The 23,619-nt window shown below is 39.4% G+C and overlaps 2 non-coding genes across 2 annotated transcripts in view; one reads left to right on the forward strand and one right to left on the reverse strand.

Annotated features, from left to right (window-relative positions):
• Positions 1–23,619, forward strand: part of LOC105716272 (uncharacterized) — a 283,931-nt gene that overhangs the window by 255,822 nt on the left and 4,490 nt on the right. The window lies entirely within an intron of this gene.
• Positions 14,544–14,650, reverse strand: LOC135276562 (U6 spliceosomal RNA). Its single transcript, XR_010344123.1, has one exon. It is a non-coding gene; the product is annotated as a U6 spliceosomal RNA (small nuclear RNA).

The following is a 23,619-nucleotide window of genomic DNA, read 5'->3' on the forward strand; positions in this document are numbered from 1 at the left end:
CTCAAATTGTAATCTCCACGTGTTGAGGGACAGGGGTGATTGGATCATGGGAGTTGTTTCCCCCATGCTGTTCTTGTGATAGCGAGTGAGTTCTCACAATATCTGATGGTTCTATAAGTGTTTAGAAGTTCTTCCTTCAGGCTTCCCTCTCCTGCTGCCTTGTGAAGAAGGTGTTTGCTTTCCCTTAGACTTCCACCATGATTGTAAATTTCCTGAGGCATCAAATGGAACTGTGAGTCAATTAAGCCTCTTTTCTTTTAAATCACCCAGGCTCTGGCAGTTCTTTATAGTGGTGTGAGAATGGAGAAATACACCCATCAAATGAATTCGCTGGCAGGTAGACCTCAGATAAGAGAGAATTGAAGGCTGAACTCTGACCACTGTTCTTTGTTATTGAATTTCTTCCTGAGAGTCCTGGAGTGAATTACTCCCTCTCCCCAGGTTGAGCTAGTATTCTTTTCTGCTGATCCCAAATTTTTGAACAGTTTCTCTTCCTTAAGCAATTGTAAATCAAAATATCTTTGTATCGGCCTATGCCCTATAAGCCTTTCCCCTTCAAGATAGCTCGCACTTTTCTAAAACAAATGTGTAACCTCCATGTATTCATTTACGATTTTGCCTACAACTTCCACTTTCTTGATTTTACCTGTGCCTTTAAAACCCCTTACCTGTAAGCCTGGGGGAGGTCAAGATTTGGGAATTAGCTGCCTAGTCCTACTTGCTTGGCACCCTGCAAATAAACACCTTTTTTTGTACTGCTGCAAACTCGATGTGGATATGGGTCTTAGTGTGCCAGGCAAGCAGACCTCAGTTTGGTTCTATATATGTATATATATATATTTGAGACAGGGTCTCGCTCTGTCACCTAGGCTATAGTGCAGTGGCGTGATCATGGCTTACTGCAGACTCAACTCCCAGGGCTCAAGTGATCCTGCCACCTTAGCCTCCTGAGTAGCGTGGACTATAGGCACATGCCACCACACCCAGCTAATTTTTGTATTTTTTGGTAGAGATGGGGTTTCATCATGTTGCCCAGGCTGGTCTCGAACTCTTAAGCTCAAGCAGTCCTCACGCTTTGGCCTCCCAAAGTGCTGGGCTTATAGGCATGAACCACTGCACCCGGCCACCTCTGGGTGTACTTTTGAAGGTGGGGCTGTTCTGGATTAAATGAGGGATGTAAGAGAAAGAGTTAGTAGTAACTCAGAAGTTTCTAACTGAGCAATTAAAAAATTGGAGTTGTCATCTTCTGAGGGAGACTGTGAGAAAAACAAATTTAAGGTGGACAGAATTTGGTGCTCATTTTTAGACATGCTAAATTGAGATGCCTCTCCTCTATCAAAGTAGAAATGTTTATTTGACACTTGGATATACTCAGGAGTTCAAGGGAGTAGTTTGAGGTAAAGCTGGGACTCGTGAGCATGTAGATCGCACGTAAATCCATAAGACCAGATGGGAGCAATAAGAGTGAGAATACATATGAGCAGAAATCCAAGGTCGGCCCTGGGTCCCACCTACATATCATGATCAGGGAAATGATATAGCCACCAGATAAGATTATTGTGGAGGCCAAGCAACAAAAGAAGTTATGATCTGCTGATGGTAAGTCAAATGCAGCTGATAATGACTGTGTTTGGGAACAATTATTTCCCAGAAAATTCTTTGTAGTGTTTGTTCCAAGGATTAACAGCCCATAACAACTGTGCCAGAGGAAAAGCATTTTAGAGGCCACAGTATAATGGAAAATGAAGGTTGGAAACATGAATTTGAAGGCCAGCTCCACCGCTTATTGGCTGTGTGATCTGGAGAAAGTCAAGTAACCACATCAATTCTAGGTTCCTACGTTGTAAGATGGAAGCAGTAGCAGCTGTCTTGTTCTGTTGCTCGGAGGAATAATTAAAATAAAATCTTTATCACTGTTTCTAACAAACAATGGGCACTCAATAAATGCTAGCCTTCTCTTTGTTATTAAACAGAATAGTTCTTGGGGTCAATGTAATGGATAGTTAGGAGCATACTCTATATTTTAAGTTCGATGAATTTGTTCCTTCGTAATCCAATTCCCCATTTTTATTATGTCTAATTACTCAGGTACCAAATATGTGCCCCTTGCTAAATGTTTAACTTGTCTCCTCAAAGTAAAAAATCCCAAACTGAGGAATATTTATAGACTAACTGGTCCATGTTCACCAAATTCTTTATGTCAAGAAAGGCTTAGGAGTTATTCCAGATTAAAGTTGAACACAGTGACATGACAAGTAAATATAGTATGTGATCCTGGACTGGATTCTGTACTGGTAAGGGTAAAATGCTGTAAACTCATAATGGGGACAACTGACAAAGTTGGAATATAGAAAACTAGGTTTGGAAAAACTTATTTTTCACATACATTGGATATGTTCTTATAAGATACATTTCACAACAAAAACAGTAAACACAATAAGAAATGTCTGTATGTCTGTATTCATATGAAAATGTGTTGTTAAATGAAAAACAGAAGTTGCAGACCTTTGAACTGTATGAACACCTTTGGTTAAAGAAATATATATATCACACACACACACACACACACACACACACGTGTTGTGTTTGGTCAGTGTCTGAAAAGATGAAAAAGAAATGTAAACAGTGATTACCTCGAGGATTCCAAATGTAATTTTCTTCTATAACTTTCTTGCCTGTTTGAAATGATTATTGCTTTTCTAATTTTTAAATGTATTTTAAGGTGGATAATAAAAGAAACTGTTAAAATCTAAGAGCCAAATGACACTGTTAGAATTCGTGAGTCAATAATGAGGGAGTAGGTTTTAAAGAGAGTAGAGTAGTTTCTCCTGCTGCAAATAGAAAGATAAGGAAAACCTGAATTCTACAGCCTTTGTCACTAAAGACTTCACTGTTCAGGAAACAGAATTATGACTAAGCATGACAATGCAACTGTAATTTGGGACCTCACTGGACTTTGGATATTTAGAAAAATTATTCTTAAAATTTCCTGGGCCTCTGCATATCCAGAGTTTCCTCATGATTTCTGCTAATATCTGACCTTTGGATCTTGTTTTTCTCTGCATCTCCATCGTCAGAAACCACCTCGTTTCTGCCTAGAGTCACTCTGCTGCTTTGCACAAGAAATCTCAGCACACTCATGGTTTAGAATTTAGTAACTTAAGAAAAGAATCAAAGAGTAGGGGAAACACCTTCACCAAGCATTGCCAAACCCTCCACTGTTTCCCCCATCACATTCCACTGCCATCCAAAAATGTCCCCTACCACCCTATGATCTTGCAGCTGTGTGCACATCCTCAGATGTGTAGTCTAATTCATTCCACAGTTTCATCTCTCTATTAGACCAGCTGGACTAGACCAACTTCCCTGCCCCAGGACTCCCCAGTTCCCTTGGAATTCTGTTGAATAAAGTGCTCATCAATAAAAGCTGAAGACGATAAAGCGCTCATCATAAATGATGTAAAGTGATAAAAAAGATGAATAAAGTGCTTATCAAAAAATCCTCCCTACTTTTGGAATTATTATTTTTTTTTTAACAAGGTCTTGCTCTGCTGCTCAGGCTGGAGTGCAATAGTGTGTGATCATAGCTCAAGTCCGCCAGGATTACAGGCATGAGGCACTGCACCTGGCCTGCCCTTGGAATTCTGATGAATAAAGTGCTCATCAATAAAAGTTTTATTTACAAACCAAAATCATGGTTTTTGGGTTTTTTTAGACATAAGGTCTCACTGTGTTGCCCAGGCTGGTCTCGAACTCCTAGGCTCAAGCGATCCACCCATCTTGGCCACCCAAATTGCTAGGATTATAGGTGTGAGCCACTGTGGCCAGCCAGACAAAATCGTAATTTTTAAATAAAACATTCGATCAGGCAGGAAGTGGAACTGATTCATGGAAGCCATGCTTTAAGAATTGAGTTGGAGTTATTTTATCATGGAAAATTTTATAATTCACCCCTGTCTGCAGGCTGATCATCTTTGGACACACATATTAGTTGAAATCACTCAAATAAGTATGGTGGTTTAAAAGGTCTATGAAATATAGAAGAACAGCAACAATAAATAACAGTGTTTAGAGATGAAGGTTAGAGAGCCAAGCTGCCAGGATTCAGTCCTGGATCCGCTAATTAATAATAGGTCTGTCACTCAGAGTCTTGCTAGATAAGAAGGGGAAAACAATTACACATATGTCTTTGAGGATTGTGTGGAATATAGCTTATTTTCATATAAAAGAGAGTGTATAAGGAAATAACGGAAGTTTATAAGGATATCAATCAACAAAGATTAATATGTCTTCAAATGAATTGCTGCCCTTACTTCTCATTCTTAAGTATTCCACATCTTTTTTCATTCTTTTCCCAGTTACAATCATTGACCAAAAACAAATTTACATGTTTCTCACCAGACCAAAAACAAAAGTCACAAAGGTCGTTAAAGACCTGTCTCAGTAGGAGGCTTACAGCTAATTAAAATTCAAGATAAAAGATAATATTGGCAATGATAAAAGATAATCACGCTCATAATCCCAACACTTTGGGAGGCTGAAGTGGACAGATCACCTGAGGTCAGGAGTTCGAGACCAGCCTGCTCAAAATGGTGAAATCTCATCTCTACTAAAAAAACAAAAATTAGCTAGGCATGGTGGCAGTCACCTGTAATCCCAGCTACTCAGGAGGCTGAGGCAGAAGAATCACTGGAACCTGGGAGGCAGAGGTTGCAGTGAGCCAGGATCACGCCACTGCACTCCAGGCTGAGCAACAGAGTGAGACTCTGTCTCAAAAAAAAAAAAAAAAGAAAAAAAGATAATATTCACCTCCAAGTTGACATCTGCCCTGTCCACCTAATCTAGGGAACTTCTTACCAATTATAATAGAATCATGTCTTTCCAAAGATGTTCTCTTCTAAATTCCTGAAACCTGTAAAGGTTTTTTGCAGATATGATGAGATTAAGGCAAAGGGATTTTGCAGATATGATGGGATTAAGGATCTTGAGATAATGGATTGATTATTCTGGATAATCCCAGTGAGCCCAGTGGAATCATAAGGATTCTTATAAGTGGTGGCAGGAGGTAGGAGTCAAAGAGAGATTTGAGGATACTGTGCTGCTGAGTTTAAAGATAGAAGAAGGAACTTTGAGCCAAGGACCACAAATGAACTCTAGAAGCTGAAAAGCCAAGGAAATAGAGTCTCTCCTGTGCAAAGGTTCTGTCTTTATTGCATGAATCTGGTGAGAGAGAATCCTTGCACAAGTTAGGCAAAGCAGATTTATTACTCACAGATAAGCAGCAAGGATAAACAGAAGCCAAGGATCCATGACAAACTGGTCCCTCCTCAAGGCTCAAGAAAGCTGCGAAAGGCAGATAAAGTTTTGTCTGCACAGGCTGCCTATTGTACTGCAACTGAGGGACTCCAGTGGCACTCCACCCTGGGTTTATATACCCTGGACGCCACTCAGCTCACTAAGCTCAAGCATTGCAGAACATCCTGTTCTAGGAGGAATGAGGACACAATCCAGGTTGTTCTGGACGTTTCTTCCTTATCTCAGGTTGTTGCATTCTCAGTACAGTCTGCTTGAGAATTGCAAGAGAGGAATTGCTGATTAAACCAAGGTCATCTGGGGACCTGTCCTTCTGTACCCTAGAAGGAACAGAACACTGCCTACATCTTCATTTTAGCCCAGTAAGATCCAATTTGAACACTTCTGATTTTCAGAACTGGGAGGTAATAAATGTGTGTTGCTTTAAGCGACTACGATTTTTTTTTTTTTTTTTTTTTTTGAGATAGAGTCCTGCTCTGTCACCAGGCTGGAGTGCAGTGGCTCCATCTCAGCTCACTGCAACCTCCACCTCCCAGGTTCAAGCAATTCCCCTGCCTCAGCCTCCAAGTAGTTGGGACTACAGGTGCGGGCCACCATGCCCAGCTAGGTTTTTGTATTTTAGTAGAGACGGGGTTTCACCATGTTGTCCAGGATGGTCTCAAACTCCTGACCTCATGATCCACCCACCTCTGCCTCCCAAAGTTTTGGGATTACAGGCATGAGCCACTGTGCCTGGCCTAAGCTACTAAGATTTATTACAGCAACTGGAGGAAACAAATATATCAAGTCACCTATGATTTTCTTCTCATGCTAATCACTAGCTGAAATGCTGTTGTTTAATTTATTTGTTAGTTTTCTCCTCATCACTGTATTTTATCCTCCAGGAATAAAAGTTCTACAAAACAAGGTGGATTCTCAGACTGAGCCCGTTGCCTGTGACACCTGATACCCAATAAATACATGAATTTCTTTGTGTTTGCATGCATGCATGAATTGCTAATAATGCTGCTGAAATTTTTTTAACATTAGTAAATGACACCAGAGATCATGAACAAGTATTCATTCTGACATGTTTTTAGGACTAAACTCTGTGCCAGGCAACATGGGAGATGGTGGGTTTTGAGAGAGAGCTGTAAATGCAGGTCCTGACACCTAGGAGATCTCAATCCAGTAACACAGAGTAACAATTTAGGGAACAATCTGTGGAACTTCTCATCAGTCTTAATAGGTAGAGTCATGTCTCCCCAAAGATGTTCTCATCTGATTATAATTCTGTATTAGACCATTCTCACATTGCTATAAAGAAATATCTGAGACTGGGTAATTTATAAAGAAAAGCTGTTTAATTGGTTCACGGTTCTGCGGGCTGTTCAGGAAGCATAGGGCATCTGCTTCTGGGGAGGCCTCAGGAAGCTTCTAACCGTGGCAGAAGGCAAAGGGGGAGCAGACATGTCACGTGGGGGCAGTAGGAGCAAGAGAGAGAAAGTGGGAGGGCCGCACGTGTTTAAAAGATCACGTCTCTGGGGCGCGGTGGTTCACGCCTGTAATCCTAGCTCTTTGGGAGGCTGAGGTGGGCAGATCACAATGTCAGGAGATCGGGACCATCTTGCTAACACAGTGAAACCCCGTCTCTACTAAAAATACAAAAAATTAGCTGGGCGTGGTGGCATGCACCTGTAATCTCAGCTACCTTGTAGGCTGAGGCAGGAGAATCGCTTGAACCTCGGAAGCGGAGGTTATAGTGAGCCGAGATCGTACCACCACACTCCAGCCTGGGCAACACAGCAAGACTCTGTCTCAAAAAAAAAAAAAAAAAAAAAAAAGAAGGATCAGATATCACAAGAACCCACTCCCTATCGCGAGGACAGCACCAAGAGGACGGTGCGAAACTACTCATGAGAGATCCATTCCCATGATCCAATCACCTCCCACCAGGCCCCACCTCCATGACTGGGGATTACAATTCAACATGCAATTTGGGCATGGATACATATGCAAACTACATCAACTTCTGAGATTTTACTACATGTAAGACTGTTTTTGAGAAATTAAAATGCTAATTGAATAGCAATGTTTTGCAAGTCAGTGTTATAGAAAGGAGGCACTGTGGACTCCGTGGTTAAGAGCAACAGCTTTGAACTCAGGAGCCTCAAAGTTGAGAATCCTGACTCTGCCACTGCTTTGACCCAGTGTGACCTGGGGTAGTGACTTAATTCCCACAGACCTTATTTCCTTATGAGGAAAATCGGGGACAGGCGCAGTGGCTCATGCCTGTAATCTCAACACTTTGTAAGGCCACAGCAGGTGGATCACCTGAGGTCAGGAGTTCAAGACCAGCCTGGCTAACATGGCAAAATCCCATCTCTACCGAAAGTACAAAAATTAGCCAGGCATGGTGGCATGCACCTGTAATTCCAGACTCGGGAGACTGAAGCAAGAGAATCACTTGAAACCGGAAGGCAGAGATTGTAGTGAGCTGAGATCACACCATTGCATTCCAGCCTGGGTGACAGAGCAAGACTTCATTTCAAAAATAAATAAATAAATAAATAAATAAATAAAATAAAATGGGGATAATGAGATCTATGCCACAAGATTGTGATAATTCAATAAGAAAATGTATACAAGAGATTTTAATGTAATGCCCTGACACAAAATAATCACTCAATAAATGATAACATAGAATCTGATTCTTTCCTCAATATGCAGAAGCAATTTTTGTGAAACTAGATGATTTCCCAACTTTCCCTCATCAGGAACCACTGAAGCTGAGTTATCTTATTTTGAAGAGCCTCACTTCCCACACTCCCCACTCCTCTCCCCATTCCCAAATTCGTAATTTCTGCTTAGTGTTGAAATGATGTGCCAAACCAGCTTCTGTCAGCTAAGGTTTCCCTCTGCCTATTTTCCTTCAAAGGATGGACCCCAGCCAGAAAAAGGGTTTTGGAAGTTAGCTAGGAGCCTCTCCAAATAAAAACACAAATGTGGTTTTGAGGGCACCATAAAAAGGCAGAAATATAAGAACAAAATGATTCTTTCTTTGTGGTCAAAATGGATCAGCTACATTTGTTAGGACAATTTTGTTTGCCTATGTTCTTTTTTGAAAAAAAAAAAACACTATGTATTAGCATAAAATCTCTCATTATTCATTTTCTACAACCGAGTTTTGTCAATGAGATATTTGCTGTTTTCTTTTCAACACCTCACTGCCAAGCAGATGGGAAAGACAGTAATCCTACTTCTTAAAGATTAAATTGTGAAGTTATACACATATGCCAGATTTTATTTTTATTAACACATAAAATTGCTTTGTTTTATTTCTCTCCCATGTAACTTGACACACACAAATAACTTAATCTCATATTTTGAATACTCACTAACTAATGGGATGAATAAGAATGATCAAGTCCACTGATTCTTTGGGAATTTAAATGGTGCATTATTACAATGTGGAAACAGATTGATTTCCAAAGATTAAAAAATCAGGTAGCAGCCCCAGTCCTGAAGTTGGAACTATTGAATGGGGTTTATTATCTGTAATGTGCTCATATGCTGCAGTCTTCCAGAAAATCTAACCTTCCCATGGTACAAAGAATCCTTGCCACTGAATGGAGGGTCTCAGCAAATATGGTGTCTCTCTCGCCAAATATGGCAGCTCTTCAGGAATCTGTAATAGGGTCATTTTCCTTTTAGAGAGGTGGGAAATTCTAGGAGAGTAGTCACTGGAGTCATGCTTCGAAGGACAGACCCCTGGGAGGACTCATATGATTTCTAACGGATGGTAGCCGGGACTGCTGTTAACCACAGCATGTTCTGCCTGGGAGACCACAATGACTACTGAGTCGGCCTTCTGGTGCCTGTTGAGACCCACATGGAACCTCGGTAGGCACAGTAGGCTGGATGTAATTCCTGGGCTCTAAGAAGGCAACAGAAGCCAACTTCAGACCCTTAAAAGAATTCAGGCTGTTTAACAGTGGGGATCTTCTAACAGAAGCATGTGAATAAATGTCAGCCTCCCTCATGTAGAAATATAAACCGTAGTACATATTTTGCCAAGAAATTTTGTGAAGACTGGAATCTGTCCTATCTCAGCATACTAAATTCAGCTCATCATAACTATTGAATGCTTTCTTTGTGTCTAGCTCTGTGCTTTACTCCGTAGTAAATACAAAAAGGAGAAATGAAGTGAGAAAAATAGGCTACACAAAGTCTATTCTGTCTATGTGCTTTAACTTTTTCTTCTTAAACACTTCTCAGAGCAACCTTGAAAGGCTGTGTAGTTTAAATGAAAGGTCCAGCTTCATGTAGTGGAGTCAAAATACTGACTTAAATAAGGTATACATTTCTCTCTTTACCATCTAAGAGTCCAGAAGTGGGGTGCCCAGGACTAGTATGATAGCCCTGTTCCAGGGACCCAGCTCAGCCTTCATGAGGTGTTGCTCTCAGCCACACGGCCCAAGATGGCACTCCCCTCACCCACAGTCTCTCCCACTGCAATCATCACTTCTGCTTACAACCTGTTTGCATGACCAAATCTTTCTGAGAAATACAGGTTTTAGCATGGGCAGCTAAATGCCCAGCCAAACAGCAGAAATTCATTTATATGAAAGAAAAGAAAATGACCTAGATCTTGCAGAATGTAAGTGGTTATGATGTTCCCATTTTGCAGTTAAGAAACTGAGAATCATATAGCTTGAAAAACCTTTCTAAGTCCCACAGGCGTTACTACACTCCACTGCCTCTCTGTAATACTGTGCTGTAGTTGCTTTGACTTTTGTCTGAGCTATTCCTGCCAGTCTGGAATCAGTATGTGCATTTCCACAGTAAGTTCTGTAGTTTTTCTTTTTTTCTTTCTCTTTCCTTCTCTCTTTTTCTTCTGTGTCTCCTTCCCTCCCTCCCTCCTTCCCTCCTTCCTTCTTTCTTCTTTCTTTCTCTTTCTTTCCTTCTTTTTCTTGCCTGCTTGCTTCCTTTTCCCTTCCTTCCTTCCTTCCTTCTTTGTCTTTTTTTTTTTTTTTTTTTTTTGGCTCAATCCAACCTCAACCTCCTGGGCTCAAATGGTCTTCACACCTCAGCCTCCTAAGTAGCTAAGACTAGAGGCATGTACCACTATGCCTGGCTAATTTTAAATTTTTTGTAGAGATGATGTCTCCCTGTGTTTCCCAGGCTGGTCTGAAACTCCTAAGCTCAAGTGATCCTCCTGTCTCAACCTCCAAAAGTGTTGAGATTATAGGTGTGAGCTACTGATCCTGGCTCATCTCCTTTACAGAAAGAAAACAAGGCTGTGAAGAAAACCTATTTAAGGTAGAGAATGTAAGAAGCTCAAGAGCTCTCACTTACCAAAATAATAATAATAATATTCTGAGTAAGTGGAAAATCCACTGAACTATGGGGAGAAGTTCAGCAGACCAAGCAGAGAGGCTGCCAAGGTGGGTAAGGCTGCCTAGAAAAAATCATAGAATGGCCCTCCATTGCTCTGCCTTCATACTGTCATTACCACAGCGGTCACTGTCACAACTACTTAGCTCTGCTGTTGTAACATGAAAGCAGCACTGGAATACATAAGCAAATGGGCATGGCTAGATTGCAACAAAACTTTATTTATGAACATTGAAATTTGATTTTCGTATGATTTTCACATTATAAAATAGTCTTTTAACTTTTTTCAACCATTTAAAATGTAAAAATAACAATGTGCTCATAGGTCATGTAAAAAGGCGTACAATAGACTACTACTCAGCAATAAAAAGAAATTAACTCTTGATATAGGCAACAACTTGGACAAACCTCAAGGACATTAAGTTGAGTCAAAAAAGCCAATCTCAAAGGTCATGTGCTGTTAGATTCCATTTACGTAACATTCTCAAAATGATGAAATTATAGAAATGGAGAACAAATGAGTGGTTAGGAGTTAGGCATGGTTGGATATAGTGCATGGCTGTGACTATAAAGAGGTAGCATCAGGGAGCTTTTGTGATAAGGGAATAGTTCTGTATCTTAATTGAGGTGGAGGATGCATGAATCTACACAATTGATAAAATAGCATAGACACAAAAATATATTGTACCCATATGAATTTCCTGGCTTTGACAATATTTGAATAAATAAATATTTATTTATTCACTTACATTTTATTTTTAATAGAGATGGGGTCTTTATGTAGCCCAGGCTGGTCTCAAACTCTTGGGTTCAAAGGATCCTCCCAAAGCGAGGATCCTATTACAGATGTGAGCCACCACACTTGGCCATAATCAAGGAAAGCTTTAAATGAGCAAGATGTTTCTGATAGTGAAATGTCTCATTATGTAAAATGTAACCACTAGGGGAAACTGGGTGAAGAGTACATGGCACCTTTCTGTACTATCTTTGCAACTTCATGTAACTCTACAACCATTTCAAAAGAAAAAGTTAAAAACAAAAAAAAAAAATGTGCCAGATGCAGTGACTCGCACCTGTAATCCCAGCACTTTGGGAAGCCAAGGTGGGTGGATTACCTGAGGTCAGGAGTTCGAGACCAGCCTGACCAACATGATAAAACCCTGTCTCTACTAAAAATACAAAAAATTATCTGGGCATCGTGGCGGACACCTGTAATCCCAGCTACTGAGGAGGCTGAAGCAGGAGAATTGCTTGAACCCTGGAGACAGAGGTTGCAGTGAGCTGAGTTCATGCAATTGCACTCCAGCCTGGGTAACAAGAGCAAAACTCCATCTTAAAAAAAAAAAAGAAAAATGGTGGGTTAGATTTGATTCCTGAGCTATAGGTTTTCAACCATTGGAATAGGAAAATTACATTTGCAATATACACAATAGGGAAAATGAATATGCAGAATAAAGAATATACAATTCAACAAGAAAATAACCCATTTTTAAAAAATGGATAAAGGATAAAGTAATTCACAGAGAAGTACAGACAATAAAAGTGTTTTTTAATTACTAAACAGTACAGTAATAAAAAAATAACTACAGCAAGCATTTTCCCACAGTAACAAAAACATACAAGATGAATATTGTCAAGTATTGATAACAATGGGGAAAAATGTATAGTAACAGACACTGTTGATAAAAGTCTATATTGGTAAACTAAAGGATCTTTTGGTGGTTTGTATTAAAAATTTGAATAAGTCCACCATTCCATATCTCAGAAGGTACTCTATGGATACACTTATACAGCCAGGATCACAAAGATACAAATGGAATGATGTTCACTGACATATAGTTGATTTTTTAAAAAAATAGCTTTACTGAGATTTAATTTACATAGCATCACATTAGCTCATTTTGAGTATACAAGTCAATGACTTTCAGTAAATTTAGTCATACAATCATTACCAAAATCCAATTTTAGAACATTTCATCACCCCCAAATGATCCTTCACGCCCATTTGCAGTCACTCCTTGTTCACATCCCTAGCCATAGGCAACCACTAATTTACTTTTGTCTGTATAGATTTACAGTTCCTGGACATTTTATATAAGTAATACATTTTAGTTTTAACTGGGGTATGGCCAAAACTCAACATCATAAATCATCTTTCACTAATACTCTAGTACCAGCTATGGATATGATTTAAAATCATACTAAAACTTAGCTTTAAAATCAAGAATACAGCTTTAATAAGGAGGAGATTAGGGAATATTAAGTGGCATGTGATAGAAAGTGATATTAATACATTACATGTATACTGTCTTTATTCAGAATTTGATAAGCAAAATCAGTTGAACTTTATGACAGAGTAATTCTGTGCAGCTGTTATGCATTTCCTCATCCGTAGGGGGATACAAAATTGATCTGTGCATTTTCAAGGCAGGAGGCATTGGTACTTTGACAGAGTTCTATTCTGGCGACAGTATGCCTATTATGCCAAATGTCTAATGTACACCTAATGATTGTATTATACACAGAAAGCTGTTATGCACTGATTACCAACTGCTGTTTATAATCTTTTGAATGCATTTTCATGCTGAAGAAAACGATAGAAAAAGTCACAAGAGGGAGAAAATGGAAAAGAAAGTGATCCATAAACAATGGGGCTTCATATAGCTCCATGTGGCTACATCAAGCCTCATGTGTCTGAGAATCACTGACAAGTTTTAGGAGCATAATGAATTTCTAGGTTTAAAAGCAATAAAGCAAATAGTAGCCGCTGATTTAATATGTACGTAGGTTCCAGTGGTGTGGTAGCACTTGATACTATGAGTCCGGTGCCGCTTGGGTCTGATGGCGACTGCTGAGCCAACTACACCCAACCACAAATCATCAATCATCCTAATCAATAAGAGATCAATTTTCCCATGAGGATACTGCTGGTTTAAATGTTCAGGGCTGCTTTCTATGTTTGTTATCCAATTATGTTTTCAAATATTTTAGAGGTTCAGTAGAGAAGAAAATAAAGGGATTTAGTTTATTTGAGAATGGTAGGCACCAGGAAATTGAGCCACCCTGATAGGAAATCAGGAAGGCATGGGGTACTCTCAAATGAGACTAGATCCCAAAAGCACTGCTTTCTTTCTATGTAGCATTAGAAGGCTACTATTTTGGAAGAAATGTGAGAAGGCAGTAAGAATAGATGGGCTGGTTCCTCAAAAACTTAAACAAAAAATTACCACATGATCCTGCAATACCACTCCCAGGTGTATATGTACACCCAGAAGAATTGAGAGCAGGGACTCAGATACTTGTACACCAATGTTCTTAGCAACGTTATTCACAAAAACCAAGTGGTAGAAATAATCCTAGTGTTCATCACCAGGTGACTTGATAACCAAAATGTAGTATATCCATAATATGAGCTATTATTCTTTTTTTTTCCTTTCTTTCTATTTTTAGAGCAGGAATCTCAGTATATTGCCCAAGCTGGTCCTGAACTCCTGGGCTCAAGCAATCCTCTTGCCTTGGCCTCCCAAAATTCTGGGAAAATATTATTCATCTTTAAAAAGGAAGGAAATTCTGATACATCAACAACATGCATGAACTTGAAAATATTATGCTGAGTGAAATAAGAAGATAGACATAAAAGGAAAAATATTATATGACTTCACCTACATAAGGACCTAGAATAGGCAAATTCAAAGAGGCAAACAATAGAATGGTAGTTAGCAGAGGCTGGAGAGTAGGAGGAACAGGGAGTTATTGTTTAATGGATGCAGAGTTTCTGTTTGGGCTGATTAAAAAATTCTGGAAATGGATAGTGGTGATAGCTACATAACACTGTGAATGTATTTTTTTTCTTTAAACATATGGAACGCTTCATGAATTTGCATATTATCCTTGCACAGGGGCCATGCTAATCTTCTCTGTATCGTTCCAATTTTAGTATATGTGCTGTTGAAGTGAACACATGAATGTATTTAATGCGACTGAAATGGCCAAAATAGAAACTTTTAGATTATGTATATTTTACCACACTTTTTTAAAAGGACAAAAAAAAAAAGCATAATTGGGCTATAGGAAGATATAACAACAAATGTTAGAATTAAACCTTTTGACAGCTGATTGTCCTATTTTAGCCTTCTCTGAGGTCTTAAGAAATTAGAATGCCAATTCTGGTTATTTTTTTTTTTTTCCTAATGGGAGGAAGAAATTAGCTGCTTTAACATTTTTTTTTTTTTTTTGAGACAGAATCTCCCCTGTTACCCAGGCTGGAGTGCAGTGGTACCATCTCAGCTCACTGCAACCTCCGCCTTGTTGGGTTCAAATGATCCTTCCACCTCAGCCCCACCAAGTGGCTGGGACCACAGGTACCCGCCACCACACCCAGCAAATTTACGTATTTTTAGTAGAGACAGGGTTTCACCATATTGCCCAGGCTGGTCTCAAACTCCGGAGTGCAAGTAATCTACCTGCCTCCGCAGGTAGTGCTGGGATTACAAGCATGAGCCACTGTGCTCAGCTGCTTTAACATTGTAGATTACAATTAATTTTTTCCTTTATTGCTTCAATAAATGATTATTAAAGGCTCACTACGTGCCAGGCACTGTTCCAGTTGTTAGTAAACAGAAAGAAAAACCTCGAGCTTAGTGGAAGAGATATAATAAACAAACAAATATTTATTTATTCACTTACATTTTATTTTTAATAGAGATGGGGTCTTTATGTAGCCCAGGCTGGTCTCCAAACTCTTGGGTTCAAAGGATCCTCCCAAAGCGAGGATCCTATTACAGATGTGAGCCACCACACTTGGCCATAATCAAGGAAAGCTTTAAATGAGCAAGATGTTTCTGATAGTGAAATGTCTCATGCAAAAAATAAAATAGAGTGACAGAGAGTAGGAGCAAAAGAGGGAAAGATGCTACTCTTGAGAGGGAAATCAGGAAATATCAAGACCAGAATGATCTGAAAGCAGCAGCAGGTCCCAGACCTAAAGGCCTGCATTTCTGCTAGAGGACACACTCATAAAAAGGCCTGATGGTGGAAAAGAGATTGGCATTTTCAGGAAACAGAAAGAATGTTCTTGTGATAGATCACATGGAAAAAAGGGAGACAGCCAGGAGATGAGAATGGAGAATTAGGGTGCTATATGCTATATTGAGGAGTGCCCAAAGGGAACCCGTTGGAGGGCTTTCAGCAGTGTAGTGACATGATCCAGTTTACGTTTTGGAAGGCAACCCTGGCAGCCGCATGGAGAATGGAATAAGACTGAGTTAAGAATGGAGGCATGGAAACCAGTTAGCGTGGAGGTCAGGTTGGAGTCTAAGGCAGTGGTCCCCAACTCTTTTGGCACCAGGGACTGGTTTCATGGAAGACAATCCTTCCATGGACTGGGGCCAGGGGGGGTTGGGTTGGGGGAGATGGTTTTGGGATAAAACTGTTCCACCTCAGATAATCAGGCATTAGATTCTCATAAGGAGCCCCTAACCTAGATCCCTCACATGTGCAGTTCACAATAGGGTTTGCGCTCCTATGAAAATTCAATGCCACTGCTGATTTGACAGAGTTCAGGAGGCAGAGTTCAGGCAGTAATGCTCATCTCCTGCTGTGTGGCCTGGTTCCCAACAGGCCATGGACCAGTATCAATCCAAGGCCCAGGAATTAAGGACCACTAGTCTAATGCAATCGTGCAGGTGAGAGATGATAACAGTTTGGAAGAGGGGAGTGGTGATGCTAATGGAAGGAAGTAGAAGAATTAATGGCAACTGATAATAAAATGTGTCAGGGATATTTCAAAGCACTTTAAAATATCATTTTCTTTAATTAATAATCTGAATTGTGTCTGATACCCTACAGCTTTTTCGTAGCATATCAGGTGGTTAATATTTGAAAGTAAGCATATACTTTCATAGGAAGAAAATAAATAATTGGGTATAGTAAATCTCCAAGGCTATGAGATCTCTTTGCTATACACTTTTTATGTATTTATGTATGTATGTATTTGTATCTTTTGAGATGGAGTCTCACTCTGTCACCCAGGCTGGAGTGCAGTGGTACGATCTTGGCTCACTGCAGCCTTCACCTCCCAGGTTCAAGTGATTCTCCTGCTTCAACCTCCTGAGTAGCTGGGATTTTACAGGAAAGCATCACCACATTGGCTAATTTTTGTATTTTAGAGATGGGGTTTCGCCATGTTGGTCAATCTGGTCTCAAACTCCTGACCTCAGGTGATTCACCCTCCTTGGCATCCCAAAGTGCTAGGATTACAGGTGTGAGCTACCACACCTGGCCACTTTATTTATTTTTATATAGCATTTTCACTTAACAGTTTGCTATACACTTTAACAGTTCAACCCCAACCAGTGACAATTATATGAATGGCATACATAAGTTCTTAAGGAAATATCTGATGAATAAGAAAATATGCCTAAATAATTAAATTCTTCTTCAAAGACTTCACTGTTACATTATTCATTCAAATGTGACAGAAGGCAATTCAGTTCCACATGTATTTAGTGTCCAGCTCTACATTAGGTGCCGAAAATGAAAAAATTAGGTAAGTAAGAGATTTTGCTTATAAGGGCTACAGTCTTTGCAGATCATATTTTGTAATGATGATGATGATGGTTCAAGGAAGCTCTTATAGGGCTGATTCCCAATTTCCTTCTTCACTACAAGTAAGTCCCTTAACTTTTAGTTTAAAATGCTCTATTCGCAGAACAGTTGTAAGACAATTCATTCATTCGTAAATAAGTTTAGGAAATGTGAATTTTAACAATGTTAAAAGGATTTAACTCTATTGCAAAAGTCTCAGTCTATAATATATTAATGTGCAAAAGGAATATGGTATGTATACTTCTTTTACATTGTAACTCTCTAGGCACTCCTTTTAACATTCCCTCAAACAATGTCCTATAGGACACAGTTTAGGAAATGTTACTTTACAGTCCCTTTACCTTACTCTCTGCACCATTCCCCTTTCCCTTTGGGACAATCCAGTCCCCTTCACTCTTTGACTCTTGTGTCAGGGTCTTTCTATTCTTAAGGCTATAGGAGATTAGTTCTCTTTTTCTCTGTCATGAGTTACTTTTCTGCAAAAGCTTTGCTTCCTAGTAACTAGTTTCTGACTTTCACAAGTTAAATATGACCTACTTGCTGGATTGGTCAATTTTCATTTTATTATTGGACTTCAATAGACTCTATTCTAGAAGCATATGCTGGATCTATCTCTGTAGGGTTAATCTGACCAAGGAAATTGCCCATATTTTTCTCCACACTGATTCATGAGGACCATAACCTTTCAGATCAGGAAAAATATTCTAAGGCACCACTCTCCAAACTTGTCTGTGCTTCCAAGTCATCTGAAGAATTTTGCAATAGCACAACTTCCCTGGCCCTATCCCAGGCCTAACAGAATCAGAAAAATATTCCAAAGTGATTCGAATGCAACTAGATCCTAGTCACTCAAATTCAGTTTTATTTCTCCTGCCTTAAATTTAGGAGTAGAGCTAAGTTTATAATAAAGTAACTAACATTTGTTTATTGTTTTATAGACTTTAAAATGTTTTCTTAAATATCTTTAAAACCTCTGAGATGTATGCAAGGCAGGAATTATAATTTCCACTTAATAAATGAAATTTATAAAAAGTCTAAGCGCTCCTGACCAATAGCAATCAAGGCCAAGGTTCCTGACTTTAGTCTTCACAATCTACCTGTGACTGGCGACAAGCAGTAACAGTAAGGAATGAGAAATGCTGCGATGAGGCAATGGAAGGAGCGGTATGATGAGATCACATGGCAAGAGTAGCCAACACATCGTGGGAATGTACAGACGAGGTTTCCAACTCAAAGACTGAGTAGACATTAGACATTAGAAAGGAAGATGTTCTCCAGGTTGGAATGATAAAAAGTTGAGAAAAGCCAAGGCAAGATATTGAGAAAGAGTTTGTTTAAGAAACAGAAAGAGTTCAGATTGTGTAAAGTAGAGGCTCGAGGGAAGAAAACAGCAAAAGATGAGGATGAAGTGGTAGACAGGAGCCAGGGAGCAATGTTAAGGTCTTGGAAATATATCTGAAGGACAATGGGGAATTATTGAAAGATTTTGAGCAGAAGAGTGGCCTGATGAGGTTTGGTTTTAAGGGTTCACTTTGGGTGAAGAATGGAAAATGGTGTGCAGGAATGTAAGGCTGGAGGTGAGGAGAACAGTTCAGAGACTGTCAGAATTTCTTAGGATAGGCAATCATGCTTGCACTAGCACAGTGGTGGAGGTGGAGAGAAGACATAGATGGTGGAATCTATGCTCCTTAGGCAACAAGGTGGCTAGTGTCACGATTCATTGAGAAAGAGATCAATATGTGAGGAGCTGGTTGGGATGATGTCTAATGTGGACACGTCAAAGTCTAAATGTCCATAAAGCAAATACATAAATAATATGAGTCTGAAGTCCAGGAATAGAGATAAGGAAAGTGGTAAAGACTTGAGAGTCAGACATGGATGCCGTGGGGGTAGATGAGATGAGAATATGAGGAAACTGGGACCTGAGCTTTAAAATGTCATGGAGCTAGTATTACTGGAGCTGGGATGATAACCCAGGTCTTCTGACTGCTATTATAGTGGTCCTACCTAAGAACCTGCAGGGAGAATCCCAGCATAATAGCTGAGAGCTCCGACTCAGAGAGCAGAAAGAAAGCAGTCTGAATGCCAACTTGGACACATATAAGCTAAGTGATATTGGGCAAGTTGACCTATTCTCTTTATGCCTTACTTTCTTAAGCTGTAATGAGGAGGTAATAACAGTATCAGCACAATGATGTTGTAGAGATTAAATGAGAAAGCATATTTGGGCTGGGCATGGTAACTCACAGCTGTAATCCCAGCACTTTGGGATTATAAGGCAGGCAGATCACTTGAGGTCGGGAGTTCAAGACCAGCTTGGTCAACATGGTGAAAACTCATCTCTAGTAAAAATTTAAAAATTATCTGTGTGTGGTGGTATGCACCTGTAATCCCAGCTACTCAGGAGGCTGAGGCACGAGAATTGATTGAACCCAGAGGCAGAGTTTGAGGTGAGCCAGGATCACACCACTGCACTCCAGACTGGTTGACACAGTTTTACTGTGTCTCAAAAAATAAAAAATTTTTTTTAAAAGAAAGCAGGCTGGGTGCGGTTGCTCATGCCTGTAATCCCATCACTTTGGGAGGTCAAGGGGGTCGATCACGAGGTCAGGAGTTTGAGATCAGCCTGGTCAGCATGGTGAAACCCTGTCTCTACTAAAAATACAAAAATTAGCTGGATGTGGTGGTGGGCACCTGTAATCCCAGCTACTCGGGAGGCTGAGGCAGGAGAATTGCTTGAACCTGGGAGGTGGAGGTTGCAATGAGCTGAGACTGCACCACTGCACTCCAGCCTGGGTGACAGAGCAAGACTCCAAGTCGAAAGAAAGAGAGAAAGAAAGAAAGAAAAAAAAGAAAGAAAGAAAGAAAGAAAGAAAGAAGGGAGGGAAGGAAGGAAGGAAGGAGGAAAGAAGGAAAGAAAGAAAGAGGGAGGGAAGGAAGGAAGGGAGGAAGGAAGGAAAGAAAGAAAAGAGAGAAAGAGAAAGAAGAAAGGAAAGAAAGAAAAAGAAAGAAAGAAGAAAGAAAAAGAAAGACAGAAAGGAAGGAAGGAAAGAAAGAAAGGAAGGAAGGAAGAAGGAAAGAAGGAAAGAAAGAAAGAGGGAGGGAAGGAAGGAAGGGAGGAAGGAAGGAAAGAAAGAAAAGAGAGAAAGAAGAAAGAAAGGAAAGAAAGAAAAAGAAAAAGAAAGATGGAAAGCAGGCATATCTAAAGCATCCAGTTTAGTGTCTGACATATAGTAGGGAATCAATAAATGGTAGTTCTTACTATAAACAAAAAGTTTCTTTGAAGACCACTACATATAGATCATGTTGGAGAATATTGATTTTAATATTTTAAATTTAATTTGTCACTTTTAATGTTTACTTAATGCTTAATATTAATTTATACAAATTATCACTTTTCCTTTAAACAGTAGTTGTACTATTGGGAATTGGTTAAGCAAACATCAAAGTTGTTGTGGCCAGAGATGACGATTTGTGTTATATTTTAAAGTAGTTCTGCCTAAGGCTGGGAAAGACATGAGAACCACCAACAGAGTCACCCTTATTTACATTAGGGTCTATCGGTATTATATATAAAAATGGTCAATTTCTCTATAAAGAGTTAAGTATTATGTCTGGAAGGAAAATTGCCTACAAGCATGGGCAGTACTGTTTAATCTCTGTTGGAGAAGAAAGATCCCATATAGAAAGAACATAATAAATATGCTAAGTTTATACAATATGTGCTCAGTGATAAATATTCTAAGCATGTACTTTAATAATTCTCTCATCAGAGCAGCCTTGTTACCCCCACCATCAGCATATACTGATAATTAATCAACTGAAATGAATAAACAAATCTGTTATACATGAATGATGATTATGTCTTTTTCAGTTGTGAAGGCTTTTCATAACTTATTCATGCCAATGTTATGAAGACTTTTCCCTTAGGGAACAAAATTTCCTTTTGGGTGAGACCTCCTTTTATATCCCTTTTGGCAATCAGTGGTATTTCAGCCATGTGCGGTGGCTGTAGATTATGGTAGAGAGCATATGGGGGTTTCTGGGGTATTCTTCCATTTCATTCCCAAGAGGGAGAGAGTGGGCCCCTTACTCTGTCTCATGCATACTTACAATCTTGCTGGAAGAGCAGAGTTGGTTTTCCCTGATCTGTGCTTATAGAAATGGACATGACAGCTATCCTCTCCAGATAAAAGCAGACAGCTCTACTGATAAACTGTTGTATAGGCTGCTTTGCAGACTATAAATGTAGACATTTACCTCTATGGCTGAGGAATGTGAAAAGAAAGTAGATATGCCAGGCAAGAACAAATCTTAGGTTGGTCATGAAGAAAAGAGCATCTGCCAAATAGTCAAAATATATGATGTATTCTAATTAGTTCCTAATACAGCATTTATTCTCATATTAAAGATAATTCTCCACAGATCTCTTGCATTTTTTTGTATCATATGTGTAGAAGCTCGGATGGCCTTTACTCCAAATTATCTTAACAGGATGTTTGCATAACAAACAGCCTTAGACACTCCTGAAAAGGACAGCATTCCTAATGTCCACTATAAAAAATTCAGGTTCTGGCTGGGTGTGATGGCTCATGCCTGTAATCCCAGCATTTTGGGAGGCCGAGGTGGGCAGATTACAAGGTCAGGAGTTCGAGACCAGCCTGGCCAACATGGTGAAACCCTGTCTTTACTAAAAATACAAAATCAGCTAGGTGTGGTGGCGGGTGCCTATAGTCCGAGCTACTCAGGAGGCTGAGGCAGAAGAATCACTTGAACCCAGCAGGCAGAGGTTGTAGTGAGCCAAGATTGCACCACTGCACTCCAGCCTGGGTGACAGAGCAAGACTCTGCCCCCCCAAAAAAATTCAGGTTCCCTACACTCAGAGTTCCTTTCCTGTATTGTGACCTCCTGCATGTACAGGTATTACCTGTCCCTCTTTCTGTCATCCTGTGGAAATTGGGACTTAAGGAACCCAAGGTGATATTCTGGCTGATGATATTGCTATGAGTAATAAACTGTCCTTTGTCTCTGAACCAGGCATCTCATGTCTCATGTCTGTGTGAGCATCCATAAAGCTTGTGAGGTTGTAGGTAGGTAGGCAGGGTAAAATCTCAGACCTCTGACAGTTCTTAACACTGAATTTCAGTATGTCTAATATTTGTTATGAGTTATTTTAACATTTAATGTTCTTTAGCTTAAAAATTTGCCTTTGTGAGCCAGACACGATGGCTCACACCTGTAATCCTAGCACTTTGGGAGGCCAAGGCAGGCGGAACACGAGGTTGAGAGATTGAGACCATCTTGGCCAACATGGTGAAACCCTTTCTCTACTAAAAGTACAAAAATTAACTGGGTGGAGTGGTGCATTTCTGTAGTCCCAGCTACTTGGGAGGCTGAGGTGGGAGAATTGCTTGAACCCGGGAGGCGGAGGTCACTGTGAGCTGAGATCATGCCACTGCACTCCAGCCTGGCAACAGAGTGAGACTCAATCTCAAAAAAAAAAAAAAAAAAAATTACCTTTGTGCTTCATTCCTTCTAAAATGAAATTTAAGATAGAGAATAGACCAATAGTCAGTACAAAGGGAATATATTTCTGAAAGTGATATTAAGAGCTAAGTAGTCATAACATGTTCTAAATTATCTACAGTATGGAAAATTATAAAATTCTTGTCTATATATATAAATGACAAAAGTACAAAGAATGAAAAAATGGAATAATATTTTCCTAAGGAGTGAGTCAATATAAAATTTCATAGTAGAAAGATAACTTAAAAATCAGTTGCTTAAACTGTTTGCCTCCATTAAAAAAATAAGTAATCTGAGAACTAACTCACATTGAGTTCCTTTGCATTCTCCATAATGGCTTTTATAAACTTCTTCCACTTTCCTTAAAAACTCAGAACACATTTGGTGTACAAAGGTATTCATCACATTTTACTTGTGATAGATAACAATGATAAATGACTTAATCACTCATCCATTAGAGAATGGTTGAATTGTTGGAACAGTGTTATGATATAATATTAGCTAGCCATTCATAATTATCTTGTTCAAGAATGATATAATAAAATACTTATGACATATTGTTAAGTGAAGCTGTAAGATCTAAGAATTGGATGTCTCAGTAACAGAACACATCACTGTAATGCACATTCATGTCAATAAAGAAAAAAACAAGAAAAATTACTTTAAGATATTAAATTAGGTATAACTGAGTTAGGGGTGTACAGATAATTTTTATTTTTCTTCTTTGCTGTCATATTTCTGTGTTGCCAAAATTCTTTTTAATCAGAAATTTTAAAAATTATCCCTTTTGCAATAAAA

Source organism: Aotus nancymaae, unplaced genomic scaffold (genome assembly GCF_030222135.1).
Source record: "Aotus nancymaae isolate 86718 unplaced genomic scaffold, 86718_ANA_hifiasm-v0.15.2.pri h1tg000025l, whole genome shotgun sequence".
In the NCBI taxonomy this organism is placed as follows: Eukaryota; Metazoa; Chordata; class Mammalia; order Primates; family Aotidae; genus Aotus; species Aotus nancymaae.